This window comes from Tursiops truncatus, chromosome X (genome assembly GCF_011762595.2).
Source record: "Tursiops truncatus isolate mTurTru1 chromosome X, mTurTru1.mat.Y, whole genome shotgun sequence".
Taxonomy (NCBI): Eukaryota; Metazoa; Chordata; class Mammalia; order Artiodactyla; family Delphinidae; genus Tursiops; species Tursiops truncatus.
This window is the reverse complement of record NC_047055.1, coordinates 89,188,452-89,203,189: the sequence shown is the minus strand read 5'-3', so window position 1 is coordinate 89,203,189 and position 14,738 is coordinate 89,188,452. Positions and strand designations below refer to the sequence as shown.

The window sequence follows — 14,738 nt, the reverse complement described above, 5'->3', positions numbered from 1 at the left end:
TCGTAATCAGAGCGGGGGTGGGGGAGATGGCAACAGGAGCCGCTTGAGTAAGAGCATCTGTGTCCATGTATTTTACAGAAAAACACACTTTTTTTCAAACCCCTTCTGGCACCTGCTGCAGCAAAGAACATCATTAACTTTCATTCTTAGGGTACTTTTCTGAAATCTGCTTCTGGTTAATTTATTGTATCTTCCAAACAGGTTGCCTTTATATATTGTCAGTAACTAGAAAGGAAGTTTTTAAAAATAACCCCAAAGTAGGCGAAGATTTCATAAATAGAACATAAAAAGCAGTAGCCATGAAAGAAAAAAAAACTGATAATTGGATTCATTAAAAATCATCAAAAGATACTGTGAAGACAATGAAAAGGCAAGCCAGACTGGGAGAAAATGTTTGTAATACATATATCTGACAAAGGACCCATGTGCAGAATACAAAAGAACTTTGACAAAGAAATAAGAAAAAATCAATCCAATTAAAAACTGGGCAAAAGATTTTAGCAGGACTTTCACAAAAAGATATCCAAATGCCAATAAGTATGTGAAATGGCATTTAACAACATTACTCATCAGGAAACATAAATTAAGACCTAAAGGACCACCTCACACCCATTAGGATGGCTTCTATCCAAAAAAATAGTAACAAGTGGTGGCAAGGGTATGGAGAAACTGAAACCCTTATACACTGTTGGGAATGTAAAATGGTGCAATGTCTATAGAAAACAGTATGGTGGTTCCTCAAAAAATTAAAACAGAATCACCATATGATCCAGTAATTCCACTGCTGGGTATGTACCCCCCAAAATAAAAGCAGGGTCTCAAAGAAATATTTATACACCCATGTTCTTAGCAGCATTATTCATAATAGCCAAAAGGCGGCAGCGACCCAAGTGTCCACCAACAGACAAATGGAGAAATAAAATGTGGTGTATATTCATACAATGGAACATTATGTAACCATAAAAAGAAAGGAAATTTTGACACATGCTACAACATGAATGAATCTTAAGGATATTATGCCAATGAAATAAGCTGGTTACAAAACATTTAATGGGTACAGTTTCAGTTTTGCAAGATGAAGAGTTCTGGAGATGGATGGTGGTGATGGTTACACAACAAAGTAAATGTACTTGACACCACTACACATTTTTTAATTGTTACCATGGTAAATTTTATGTATATTTTACCAGTTTTAAAAACCCACAAGGAAAAAAAAAAAAAACCCACAAGGAGATACCACTATGCCCCCACAAAAGTAGCTAAAATTAAAAAGGCCCAAAAAAACCAAGTGTTGGTGAAAATGTGGAGCAACTGGAACTCTTGGTCGAATTTAAATTGGTACAACCAGCTTGGAAAACCATTTGACAATATCTACTGAAGCTAAGTATAAGCCTACCCTGCGATCTGACAATTCCACTCCAAGGTATATGCTCAAAAGAAATGAGTGAGCATGTGCACCAAAAATCATAAGCCAGAATACTCATAGCTGCTTTATTCATATTAGCCACACACTGGAAACAATCCAAAAATCCAACAGGAAAATGGATAAACAAATTGTGGTTTATCCACACAACGGATATACTAGTCAACAACAGACTGGAATGAACTACTAATACAGTAACATGGATGAATCGCAAAGACATTATGTTATATGAAAGAAGATATACACACACACAAGTCCCTTCTATATGATTCTATTTATATGGAGCTTAGCAACTAACAAAACGAGTGGAGTTTAACAAAAACTACAATGTGAAAACAAAATCACCATGTGGTCACCTTCACGTTGCAAGTGGGATGAAAACTGACCAGAAGGGGAAAGAGAAGGACATCTTCTGGGGTGCTGTAAATGTTCTATATCTTGACCGGGGTGGTAGTCCCATGGGCATATACACATGTAAAAATTCATTGAGCAGTACACTTCAGATTAATGCATTTTACACACTTTATTGTATGTATGTTATATCTCGAAAATAAAATAAAATATCTCTAAAGCAACCTATGTCTCTATAATGAGAATGCTATCATTCTGAAAAGGAATAAAATCTCATCTTTGCTCCTTTCCTTTCTGACTTAGAAGATTAGACCCTATTCCTCTTAGCCACATTGGGCGATGATTAGTTACTTCCCAGTTTAGAGTCAGATAATGAATCTAAGTCCCACGCAGTGCAAATTTATGTGTTCCTAAATGTCCAAGAGCTTTCCTGAAGCCACTCCATACCCATGGGATCTTTCCAGTAGACAACCTTTCAGTCTTTAGTTTAGTCTATACTTTTTGAGTCAGAGCTCCCGATTTGCTTTCTACTGGTAAGTGTCCAATTTGATCTTTTTAAGCTTCAAGAACAGCATCTGACTTTGTTTTACACCCTCATTGGCAGGGGCTAAACAAATCCCTCCTCAGCCATAAAGGCAGAATGTCAAAAATCAAAAGATATCTCCGCATTCTGGCACTGGATGAAAGCATACACCCCCTAAGGAAAGAGAAAGCTTCATCCTCTTTAACAGCCATTTTGATGCCTACTCCTTATACAACCAATATGATAATAACTTTAGCTTCCCTGTGAAAACATCATTAGCTATGGCCCACAAATCTAAGAAAATAAAAATCCACAAAAGGTGAACTTCCCCCACCCCCATACCCACTTTCTCTACCACTCATAACATACCCAGTGGTTGAAAAAAGGCCTTAATATGCAAAACCTTATATTTTAATGATGACCAAAGGCAAATTCTTTTTTTTTTTTTCCCCCGGTACGCGGGCTGTTGTGGCCTCTCCCATTGCGGAGCACAGGCTCCGGACGCGCAGGCTCAGCAGCCATGGCTCATGGGACCAGCTGCTCTGCAGCATGTGGGATCTTCCCAGACCGGGGCACGAACACGCGTCCCCTGCATCGGCAGGCGGACTCTCAACCACTGCGCCACCAGGGAAGCCCGGCAAATTCTTTTGAATTGTGTCACAGTGAAAAACTTTCTGAACTTGAGAACTTGACTGTCTTTGATCCCATATTAAACCTGTCATTAGTTGAGTCAAGTGGGTGAATTATGAAGGTACCTGTTACATATTGGGCTTGGAAAAGCAGCAAGGTAGGAGGAGAAAAATGACAAGTTGGTTAAAAACAGAAGGGCTGTTTTAAAAGAAGCAGCCTAGGGAATTCCCTGGCAGTCCAGTGGTTTGGACTCCGAGCTTCCACTGCAGGGGGTGCGGGTTCAATCTCTGGTCTGGGAACAAAGATTCCCACATGCCACCCAGTGCAGCCAAAAAAAAAAAAAAAAGAAGCAGCAGCCTAATGCATTGGTATTCTGATAAGTGAGATGTCAAGTCAACAGTGTGACAGTTTTTATAAAAAGCAGATACTATTATGTCGACGCAATAGGGTGGCTTGGTTAACAGTGCCCCAAATTATTCAGAACAATTTGCAGTTTTATACAGTTTCAGGAAAAGTGTTTTTAAAAGCAAGCATCAAGCAACAACTAGTTAAATGCAAAGCCACGTGATCACAATGGGAAACACAATGCCTCTTTTTTACAGCAGTAAAAAGTAACGCAGTATAATGACGTGCAGTATTTTTATTTAAATACGGCGTCTGCAATAGAATACACTTGTTTTCTCCTTTAAGAAGACCTCAAAGTACATTTCACTTCATAAAAGTTGATATAAATGTCAAGATAGTGGAATGCAATAATTTTAAAGCCACAAAGGTGGATTAATTGTTCTACATACCTGTGGTTTTTCAGGTCCCTGTGCTTGCTTACTCGGGTTCACTCTTATTTTTCCGAAAGCACTTCTGGAAGCTCCCATCTTGGCTTCTACACTGCCACCTGTAGACATAAAAGAGAAATAAGCCATGTATTTACTCATCAACCATGCATCTTTTCTAGGCATCTAACAGGGACAATTGAAGGGAAAGTGGCAAAATATTTGCTCCAAGAGATAAAAGTGTTCTCTCTCTTTTTGTGTGGAAAATTTGTAAGGAGTCCCTCTCCCCCAACGGTTTGATACATTATTTAGAAATCGAACCATACATAAGTCTTAGATCAACACCACTCTGATCAGTTCATTAAAGAGATGGAGTCACAGAACCCATTCTCATGCCAACCCTACAACCATTTCAAGACCTGTCTTTTAATATTAGAAGACAACTTGACCACTTTGTTAATTGGGTAATTAAGAATTCTGTAAATTACCACAAAGAAAAGAAAGAGGGAGAGATCCAGGCAAAGATTACTCTGTCGCATGGTTGTAAAATGTCTATTTAAAATAATAATGTTAATTCTAACACCAACTAGAGCTTTGTCCAATCTAAAACAGTTAGGTGGGGTATTTTCATCCTAAAGCCCTATTCTTGATTTGAATGTGGGTGAGTGCTGAAAGGTCTTTCTGACACCCCACAGATTCTCATACAGGTAGGTCTTTTTTCTTAAAAAAAGAATAATAAAAATCCATGAGCAGAACAAGTAACGAATAAAATCCATGAGCAACTATCAGTCAAAGCAGCCATGAGGTGAGAGGGATGTGTCTGTGTGTGGTGTGCGAGAGACAGACACACACAGACACACACACACACACACACAGACACACACACACAGACACACACACACACACACACACTGAGATTCCGGAGTTGATTTAGAATAACAGACCTAACCAGGGTGTGTGTGTGGTGTGGATGTGTGTGACAGACAGAGGCAGACAGACAAGCAGACTACGCCAGGGTGTGTAGTGTGAAGTGTGTGTGTGCGTGTGTGTCTGAGAGAGAACACAGAGAGAGGACAGAGACACAGACAGACAGACACTGAGATTCCAGAGTTAATTGAGAATAACAGACAGCACCGCACAGCTGTTTGCTTCCTCCTGGTCCCACAGTCTATCCAGGACAAGTGCCCCAGCTCCAGCACCTTAAGCCAAAGACACAGGCACCACTCCCTCCCCCCCCCACTCCCATCCCCACCCCCACCCCTAGGCGAGACAGCGCCAGAAGCCACCCAGCTAGCAGGCCCACCGAGCCCGCTACCCGGCAAACCCCGGGGCCTTTTTAGCCCCACTAGGGACCCGTCCCCACTTACCGGTAATTCACTTTAATGCCCCGAAACTCTGGTCTGGTTTAAGGAATTGCAGCCAATCCATGAAAATCAAGTCTCCTTGATCCACTCTCCTTCTCCTCCTCCTCCGTAGGACGGACATTCACACACACTCACACTCTTCCTTCCCAACCCCAAAGGCGCGCTGGGCCATCCCAAGAGGCTCTTTGGGGGGCCCACCAGCGACCTATCCTGCTCCCACGTGCCTCCATGAAACCCTCGTCCAAACCTGCACAAGGCGCCAAGTGCATGCACACAGTCAGCCTTCGGAGAGAAGTTCGGCAAACCCGCTCTCCCACCCCCGTCCCCCCATCCACACACCCCCACCTCCACCTCTGGCCCTGAAAGGGCTAGGGAGCGCGCGGGCTCAGGCACCCGCCCCGGCAGACAATACTCGAGCAACTCCTGCCTTCCCCGCACACGCCCCGCCTGGTCCTGCCACCACTCTCTTCTCCCAAGGTTCCTACAGTCCCGCGGGCCCCGAGCAGGGGCGTCCTGATGGATGCTGGGTGTGGATTGGGAAGAGGGGGGCGAACTGCACGCACCACCGAGACTGCGGGCAGGGGAAGGGGGTCGCAGTCCTCCGAAGCCGCTCGGGGGGTCAGCTCGTCAGGAGGGGGTGGGGTGGGGACCGCGAACCCCGAGGGAGTGACTCCCGAGGGACGCAGCTTTTCCGCGTCTCTTCCCCACCTAGCACAGCGCGCGCGCACAAGCGTGCACCCCGAGGGGCCGTGCACCTTCCTCCGGCCCCCGGACTTGTCCAGCCCTCGTCCCTGAGCTCAGCGGCCGGGAAGGGAGGGCATCCGGCCCGTGGCGGCCCAGGAGGGGACAGAGCGCAGCGGGGTTGCCCACCTGCGCGCAGGGTGGCCGTTGCGGCCGGTGCGCCCGCCGGCTGCGCCGTCTCTGCCGTGTCCACTGCTGGAGGAGGTGGCGGCGGCCTGACCCTCGGCCTCCAAACGTCTCCTCGCTCCTCGGCAGCGGCGGTCCTCGCTCCCCTTCCTCCCTGACGTTGAGCCTCCCACCTAGCCCGCAGGTTCTGCCACCGTCCTTCAGCCCGCCCGAGCCAGAGCTGTCCTCCCCGCCCCTTTCCCGCCGCCCCGCGCAGCGCAGCGCAGCGCTCCGCCCCCCGCCCGCCCATTCTCGCCCGGGCCCAGCCGGGGGCTGCGGGCCCCGCGCCTCCTGCCGCAGATCCCCAGTCCCAGGCGAAGGAGGGTGGAGGGGTTCCGCCTCCACCCCGCGTTCCTACCCCGCTCCCCTCTTCCCCGGCCCACGGCGGCCGCCCGCACTCAGCCAGCGGCCAAGGGCGTGGGCACCGCGCGCTCTGCCCTCGCTCTTCCGGTGTCTCTTCACTCCCCGCGAGGCACCTTCCACGGCCCAGAGGGTACCTCGTGTCTTGTGGGGAAGGGGGTGGGTGAAGCGGGGTGGAGTGTGCGAGAGAGAGGAGGCGAAGAAATTAGCATGTCAACTGCCGCGGGATACAAGTTGCTGCCTGTGCCTTGTTTCTGATACATTAAATACCTGGATGTGCTGCTTTCCTTGTTACCACCGCAGCAACATTCAGAAGCATGAATATGAGATTTCCAAGCTAATTGGTTGTAGGGGCTTTTTTCAGATTTAATGATGTAGAAGACAACAGAGTCACTGTTTTTTTTAAAAAGTTACTTTATATATATATATATGGCCACATCTCTAATTTTTAAAAATAGCCAAATAACAGAACAGCTGTGTTTTCCAGAAGCAGATCCAGTGTGTATGCGTTATTTAAGCCCTCTGTAATTATTAATTGGGTTCTTTTTAAAGTGTATCGTAGGTATTTCTTAAGAAAACGAGCTCGGGATTTAGGGATTAGGAACCCAAAAGTTTTAATTTGGCTTTTTGCCATAGTTCTAAAATGTCAGTTTCATGGAAATTATTAAATGTGGTTATGTAGAAAAAATGGATCCTTTTCCTTCCAGGTTGGCAACATTGTTAGATTTGGCAAAGAACAGATTTTTTTTTTAAGCCAAGAAATAATACAATTCTTATTCATTTTCTAGTGATGGATAGCAGCTTTTTCTTTAGTGCTTTTCTCTTTGCGGCAAACTTTGTTTCCTCTTACACTTGTTTTCTTCAAAAATTTCTCCTTAAATGTAAATAAAGCTGTGGATACCATGGTTCTTGAGCCTTTGTTTTCTTAAAGGGATAGGAAATTAATTATAATTGATGATCAAAATCAACCTTAGGCTCACGACACTAAATTTCATACTAATTAACCCTGTTTTTGAATTCTGCTTTTAGTCATTTAACCTAACACTTGAGAACCAAGAGTTTTTTTCAGTTTTATCCTTATAACAATGAAATGCACACTTTTTAATTAACATTTTGAACCAAAATTAAATTCATTAAATTTACTAATGAAAAGCATATTCGTCGTGCATTTGTTGCTAGGTAAATGAGGACAACATGGATGATAAACAACATGCTGGAGAAGAGGCTCTGAAGCAAAGAAAACAGTCTTTAGAAAACCTGATGATCCCCTTTTCAAGGCAAGGATGACAAATACCAGTAATTATGCAGAGAATGACTGCTGCCTCTCTTCCCTCTGCTTTGGTTTTGTGGCCAGGCCTGCATTTATCTCTTTTGAACATCATAATAAAAGTAAAGTAATTCAGCATTCCAGTGGCATTGCTTAGTAAATTAGCAATTTAAAAATGCTTTTATTACCTAATTAATCCAAGTAAATACCTCCGATAAATCCGATTTTACTCTTACATTTTTTTGTGCCTCCGGAGAAACACTTGCGTGAAATAAAAACAGCTAAGGCAAGCTCAAGAACAATTGCCAGCCAGATTTTTCTGTGCTTGTGTGTTGCAATAGAGTTGATATTAAGTAACCTTTGGGTCTTAAATTATATATCAGATATTGGTTATGAATTGCTCATTGGCTGCTTCTTTAATGAGTTCCTGTGTGTTTGCTTTGCCTTGCTTATTCCCCAAAGCATTTTTGTCTGCCTTATTGAATCTACCTTTGCCTAAACTATTTTCATTGAACTTCTACCAAAGAATCAGACCCTAATCCATAGCTCACTTGACAGTCATCTTTATCCCTCAAGTCTCCCTTGAGGTTTCTGGTAGGAATCCAGCATGATCAAACATCCAAAACTGGAAAGAGTATTTCATCAGGCCTGGTTCTAACTAAGAGATAACGATCAGATTTCTCAAAACCAGGAGGGTGTGTACCATTTGAATAAAAAGGAGAAACAAAACCAGCAAATCCGTTTTGTTCAGGTCAAAACTAAGCCAACAAAATCACAATTGAGGTCCTTTCTAAGCCCGAATTATGCTAAGAGATGTATAAAAAGCATAATCCAAATAACTTTATCTGTATTTTCTTTCACGGCTACAAATCTCTTGCTCCACTGACCAAACACCATTACACCATTACATTTCACGTTCCCCTTTTAGTTCCTGGGCTACTGAGAATTTTTCACTGATCTTTTAATAAGAAAGTGCATCTGGACACTCATGATGTCTCCAGGGAATCCTGTGTCACCCTCCACTTGTTTTCAAAAGTATTTTTGTGACATTGATAAGAACAGATCTGAACATCCCTTGTAGAGCCAAGGAGAAGGAGTTCCAATGACCAGTCCAAATTCAAAACAGTGAGGTTAAAACAAAAAATAAGTTCGTTGTAACAGCTTAATCCTATTGGCATCTCCCATTCTGATCCTCACCCGTATAAAGAGTTTTATAACACATTAGCTTTCCTCTCTTGAGAAAGTTTCTCCTGATGATTATTTTAATCATTTTTGTTCACTTACTCTTTGCACTGTGTTATCATTTATCGTGAGCCTGAGCCTAGTGCATGGCTTTCTCTCCTTTCTTTCCTATGATAACTGAGAATTGCAGACCTGGAGATGATTTACAGGAGAAGGGAAGATGATGGGACAGCTCTTTTTGCCAAAATTTCCTATTCTGGCTCTAAGAAAAGCATGAACTAAGTTTCTTCACTTTGGCTGATCGGGATTAGTGAGCAAGGCATTGGTTCAAATTTGCAGAATACCAATTACTTTAACTGGTCTCCTTGTGCTAGGGAAATATGTGACCAGTTATCTCACAAGACAATGGTGATAGAGACAATACCACCCATGGAATGCTCAGAATGAAATGTTGATGCTGTCAGCTAAGTTACTTAAAAATATGTGTGTGTGGATGTGTGTGGATGTGGATGTGTGTGTGGATGTGGATGTGTGTGTGTGTGTGTGTGTGTGTGTGTGTGTGTGTATAATTCAAAGCTAAATATAAACCTGAATACTTGTAACAGATCCTTCAGTTACAAAACCCTAGGTAAGCTCTCTCTTATGGTATGGGGGTATGTGATAAACTGATGAATACCTCAGTATTTCCTCAGTATTTACCTTACTCACAGGAGTAACTACTGAGCCCATGAGCCACAACTACCTTTTTCTGATCCAGATTTTCCCATAAATTTCACAGCACCAAATATTTAACCATATCATTCCATGATGAAAGAAAGAAAAGAAAGGAAGGAAGGAAGGAAGGAAAAAGGGAGGGAGGGAGGAAGGAAGGGAAAGAAAGGTGTTACAGCCGGTGTGATAGGGTAAATACATTTAGGACTGGTTAGCACAACTGATTAGCACATCAGGCTAGTCAGATCATGGTTTCCTACCCCACGGACCATTTTGTTTTGGTCTGTTTCATGGCTGCCAATCAAAGCCTTATTCCTAGGCATGGACAAACATTGTTGGTCACCAGATGTTGTGGGTGGAATTGTGTCCACCCAAAAATATGTTGAAATCCTAACTCATGGTGCCTGTGAATGTGACCTTATTTGGAAATAGGGCTTTCCAGATGTAATTAAGATGTAAGTTAAGATGAAGTCGTACTGGACTAGGGTGGGTCGTTAGTCCAATACAACTGGTGTTTTTGCTGGAGGAGAAGAAAAGACACAGGCCCAGAGGGAAGTCGGCCATGTGAAGATGGAGGCAGAGTTATGCTCCCACAAGCCAAAGAAGTTGGAAGAGGCAAAAAAGTATCCTCCCATAGAGGCCCTGCCAACGCCTTGATTTTGGACTTCTAGCCTCCAGAGCTGTGAAACAATAAACTTCTGTTGTTTTCAGCCATCTAGTTTGTGGTACTTTGTTACTGCAGCCCTAGGAAAGCAATACACCACGGAATCATTAACTCCTGGTAATGCCAGCCCATCATCTTCCGTATCCAGCACAGGGGAAATGTTCAAGTGTAGAATGTTCAAGAGTGAAAAGCAGGGCTTCCCTGGTGGCGCAGTGGTTAAGAATCTGCCTGCCAAGGCAGGGGACACAGGTTCGAGCCCTTGTCCGGGAAGATTCCACATGCTGCGGAGCAACTAAGCCCGTGCACCACAACTACTGAGCCTGTACTCTAGAGCCTGCAAGCCACAACTACTGAGCCCACGAGCCACAACTACTGAAGCCTGGGCGTCTAGAGCCTGTGCTCCACAACAAGAGAAGCCCCAGCAATGAGAAGCCCGCTCACTGCAACAAAGAGTAGCCCCCTCTTGCCACAACTGGAGAAAGCCCACGCACAGCAACAAAGACCCAATACAGCCAAAAGTAAATAAAATAAAAAATAATAATAATAATTAAAAAAAAGAAGAATGAAAGGCATTCTTTGAAAGTCATCTCAATACATGAAGGACGACAGCAGGGTAGAATCATCAGGAACTGAAAGGAATCTTGAGAATGTACCTAATCTAATTGCTCCTCCAAGATGGGACTTGGCTACAGCTGAGAATCATGGAGTCACAGAATCTTAACCTGTTCAAAGAATCTTGGAGATTTTTCTCTTCTTTTGAGATTACATGATACATAGGTGGTATGACTTTAAAAGGTGCAGGATAGGGTCCTCTGCACACATGGCGCCCCCCTCCAACACCCAATGCACCCCACTGAATCAATTCCACCTCCAGCTGTTGGGTTTAAATAGCTTCCACCCTTTACCTTAAAACTTTCGGTCTTCAGTAATCCCAAATTAAGATGTAAATAAGTCTGGAAGAGTTCCCGGCCTAAACTCTTGTCAGTTCCCAACGTGTATGCTTATTAGTTCATCATTATATTCCCCCCATTGTCTAGTCGAATGCTGAGCTCATAGAGTATCCTCCATAAATATTTGCCAAGTTGAACTGAGAAGCAGAGATTAGCTGGAACTAGATGAAGGATTGGGTAGGGTGGGTAGAGGAGAGATGGAGAAGAGGAAGAAAAGGAGAGTCCAAGACAAACTTAATTTCAGAGCTCTATGTAGAAGTCCCAGACCTGACTCTGATGGTGACATGGGACATAGGAGTGAAAGGTCAGCTAGGAGCTTTTTCTCTTTACTCATCCCAGTCTGGTAAGCATTTGTGGTGAGGAGGTGAAGCAGGGAGTTCTCATCCTCTCTAATAACCATCAGCTCTCACCCACTCTCCAGCCAGCCCCCTAAAATACCTAAGCTGAATAAAAATAATGTATTTGATATGAGAATGCAACATCAAGCAAGCCGCAGAGCAAATGCCATTGCCTGCCCACACCTCCAAATTCCACTTAGATGCAGCTCCCGTGTCCTTCCCGAATAGAAACGCCGGAGCTGCCACTGCTAGTGAGGAACTCATTTTGAAATGTATGCCTCGGACAGATATCAATATAAAGCCACAGTCAGTATCAGAAATCCTCCCCCTTCATATATTATCCATAAAAGAGAACCCAATACTTTTGAGAGAAGTGTGCACCACTTGAAGATGAATAGAGTGGTTCTTTAGTCAGAAGTGCCTGGGAGAAATAGGAAAGTGTCAATTTTCTGAAGAAAGGAAAGCTGGAATAATTCTCCGTGTGTCTGTTATTGGATCTTGATACCTAGGCTCTAACACCTTTTGAAAATGTTTGAAACAGTCAGGAGCTGCTTAAGGCCCCACGGATTTATTTCTTCATGAAAATGTGCAGGTGTAATTCTACTACAGCCCACCCATTGAATCACAGTGTTACAATAGAATGAAAACAAATTTTATATTAGCTTTTGTAAAAAGTGGCTCATGAAGAAAAGTCTAAAATGTTGGTAGTCTACTCATGGTATTTTTGTTATGATATCCTCAGTAAAGGTCGCTCATCTTTACAATGCACGAGAATTCCATCAACCGCTAAACCTACTTGATGGTATAAATAGGGTGGCTGACTCCATCTCTGGAAGTGCAACCCAGCAGTTGGGTCCCGGAGGAGAAACCTTCCCTGGCTCCCTAGGGTAGTGGTAGCCAATCCCAGCCAGTAGTGAGGATGAAACTTCCCCAGTGCCCAAGACCAAGGTGATCATTTAGATATTACCTGAACCCCCAACCCCTATGGACCTTAACCTCCAGCAGCTCCATTTCCTGCTTTATATTTCTCTGTAGCATCTGTTTCCATCAAACATCCTATATATCTTACTCATTTTTATTGTCTGCATCTCCCCACTAGAATATGCATTCCCTAAGGGCAGGGATTTTTGTCGGTCTTATTTACCGCTGGAGCCCCTGCACCTACAACAGTGTCTGGCACAGTGTAAGTGCTCGATGAATATTTTTTGAAAGAGTGATTGATGCAAACATTATAGCTTCATATATTTCACTGAATAGAACTGAAGAATGTTCAAAGCATTCTCCCATTTCTTGATAGGAAAGCCAGTTCATTTTTTGACTACTTTTATTTTATCGAAACAAAGACTTAATAATGAAAGATAGTGTACAATGTGAAGAAGAACATTTATGATGAGCACTGTGTTCTCTTTCTCTTCATCAGCTCAATTTTCATTTCTGAATATATTAACAAAGATAAACCTGATCAGTTTTGAATCATAGGACTTGTCCACCCAAGACCTTTCTTTTGCATCATTTGGTTTTCCTCTGGTTTCTGTGAAGTAGCTCAAGTGTTCCAATGATAAAGATGCGAAAGGGAGTCTGTGACTCAAAGAACACAAGATTCAGCAAGGGCCACTCTGGAGAGTGAGGACAATAAGGGAAAGCACTTAGGACTTTGGGATTTCTGCCTACTTTTCTCTCTAGCCTCTGGGTCACTCCTTTTGGTGTCTAGGGCTCAGAGACTTCTACTAGTGGATGACTCGCTAGGGGTCTCACACGGTTTCAAGACCTCACTGGGTACCTGGCTGAAAGGAGAAACTAATGGTGGTTCTCCTACCTCACTGACGCAAAGGGCACAAAGTAAGCCAACTTCTCAGCCTGTTGATTTGAAGAGCAGTGGACCAAGAAAAAGGCACTGCCCGTCCCTATTTGCTTAAGCCTGGGTCCTAAGGCTGTATGTAGGAGATGTGATGATAGATGCTTCCTTCAAGGTTCATATGGCTTGACTGCTTGCAACTGTCCATTGAGACAGGACAAGTGAGTGAGGTCAGGCCCTTGTAAGTTCAAGGCCCCATGGAACTGCATATGTCATGGACCCATGAAGCCCGCCTGCTCGGACTCCACTCCCAGAAATTCAGATTTCACTAGTCTTGAGTGGGGTCCAGATATTGGAATTATTTTAAAGCTCCTTAAATATTTTTCACATGCAGTTAGAATTAAGAACCATCATTCTAGGGCTTCCCTGGTGGCGCAGTGGTTGAGAGCCCGCCTGCCGTTGCAGGGGACGCGGGTTCGTGCCCCGGTCCGGGAAGATCCCACATGCCGCAGAGCGGCTGGGCCCGTGAGCCATGGCCACTGAGCCTGCGCGTCCGGAGCCTGTGCTCCGCAATGGGAGAGGCCACAACAGTGAGCAGCCTGCGTACGGGGAAAAAAAAAAAAAAAAGAACCATCATTCTAGCTCTGGGAATCATTAAATTCAGAAGATTCTTACAGTTACAATTGACACCTGCATACAAACTGATCTCTAATTCAATAACTCACAACCCTCACTCTGAAACCCTTTCAGCTTACCCAGGGTGAAATCATCACGACAACATTCTTTAGAAAAACGTTCAACCCATACATAAGTTAAAAGCTGTAGTCATGAATCACCTTTTGATTCCCTTTTAGAAAAACAAAAATGTCACGAACGTGGCATAATTTCTCATATAGAAAATTGATGTAATTTGAAGTGTTATTACTCATCATCATTCACATTCGACTTGAAATAAAGCTAAACAAGAACATTGCTAAATGGAAATTTATTAACACATCAATAGAATTCACAGTAACACTTTAAGAAAATTCAAACTCATGTCAAACATCTTTTCCTTTGCCTCCTCCCTGAAGAATAAGGAGCATGAAAGCACTAGTCTGGAAATTTTATCTGGGAGAAACCTCTCAGGAGAGGTCAATGGAGAGTCCTGAGCCTGAGCTAGTCCCACTGCTATGAGACTCTAGAGAATCTTAGCACCCTCTCCTATCCTAGGGAACCAAGGTCTTCCTCAGAAGTGCATCTTGAGAAGGGCCCTTCTTCTTTTTTTTTTTTTTTTTTTTTTTTTTTTTTGCGGTACACGGGCCTCTCACTGCTGTGGCCTCTCCCGTTGCGGAGCGCTCCAGTCATGCAGGCCCAGCGGCCATGGCTCACGGGCCCAGCCGCTCCGCGGCATGTGGGATCCTCCCGGACCGGGGCACGAACCTGCGTCCCCTGCATCGGCAGGCAGACTCTCAACCACTGCGCCACCAGGGAAGTCCGAGAAGGGCCCTTCTTGCTGCTTTGT

At 43.9% G+C, this 14,738-nt stretch overlaps 1 long non-coding RNA gene across 1 annotated transcript; it reads left to right on the top strand.

The window, feature by feature from the left end:
* The first annotated feature begins 6,251 nt into the window (after positions 1 to 6,251).
* Positions 6,252 to 7,732, top strand: LOC141277627 (uncharacterized). Its single transcript, XR_012329329.1, has 2 exons — positions 6,252 to 6,460; positions 7,507 to 7,732. It is a non-coding gene; the product is annotated as an uncharacterized lncRNA (long non-coding RNA).
* Positions 7,733 to 14,738: the final 7,006 nt, after the last annotated feature.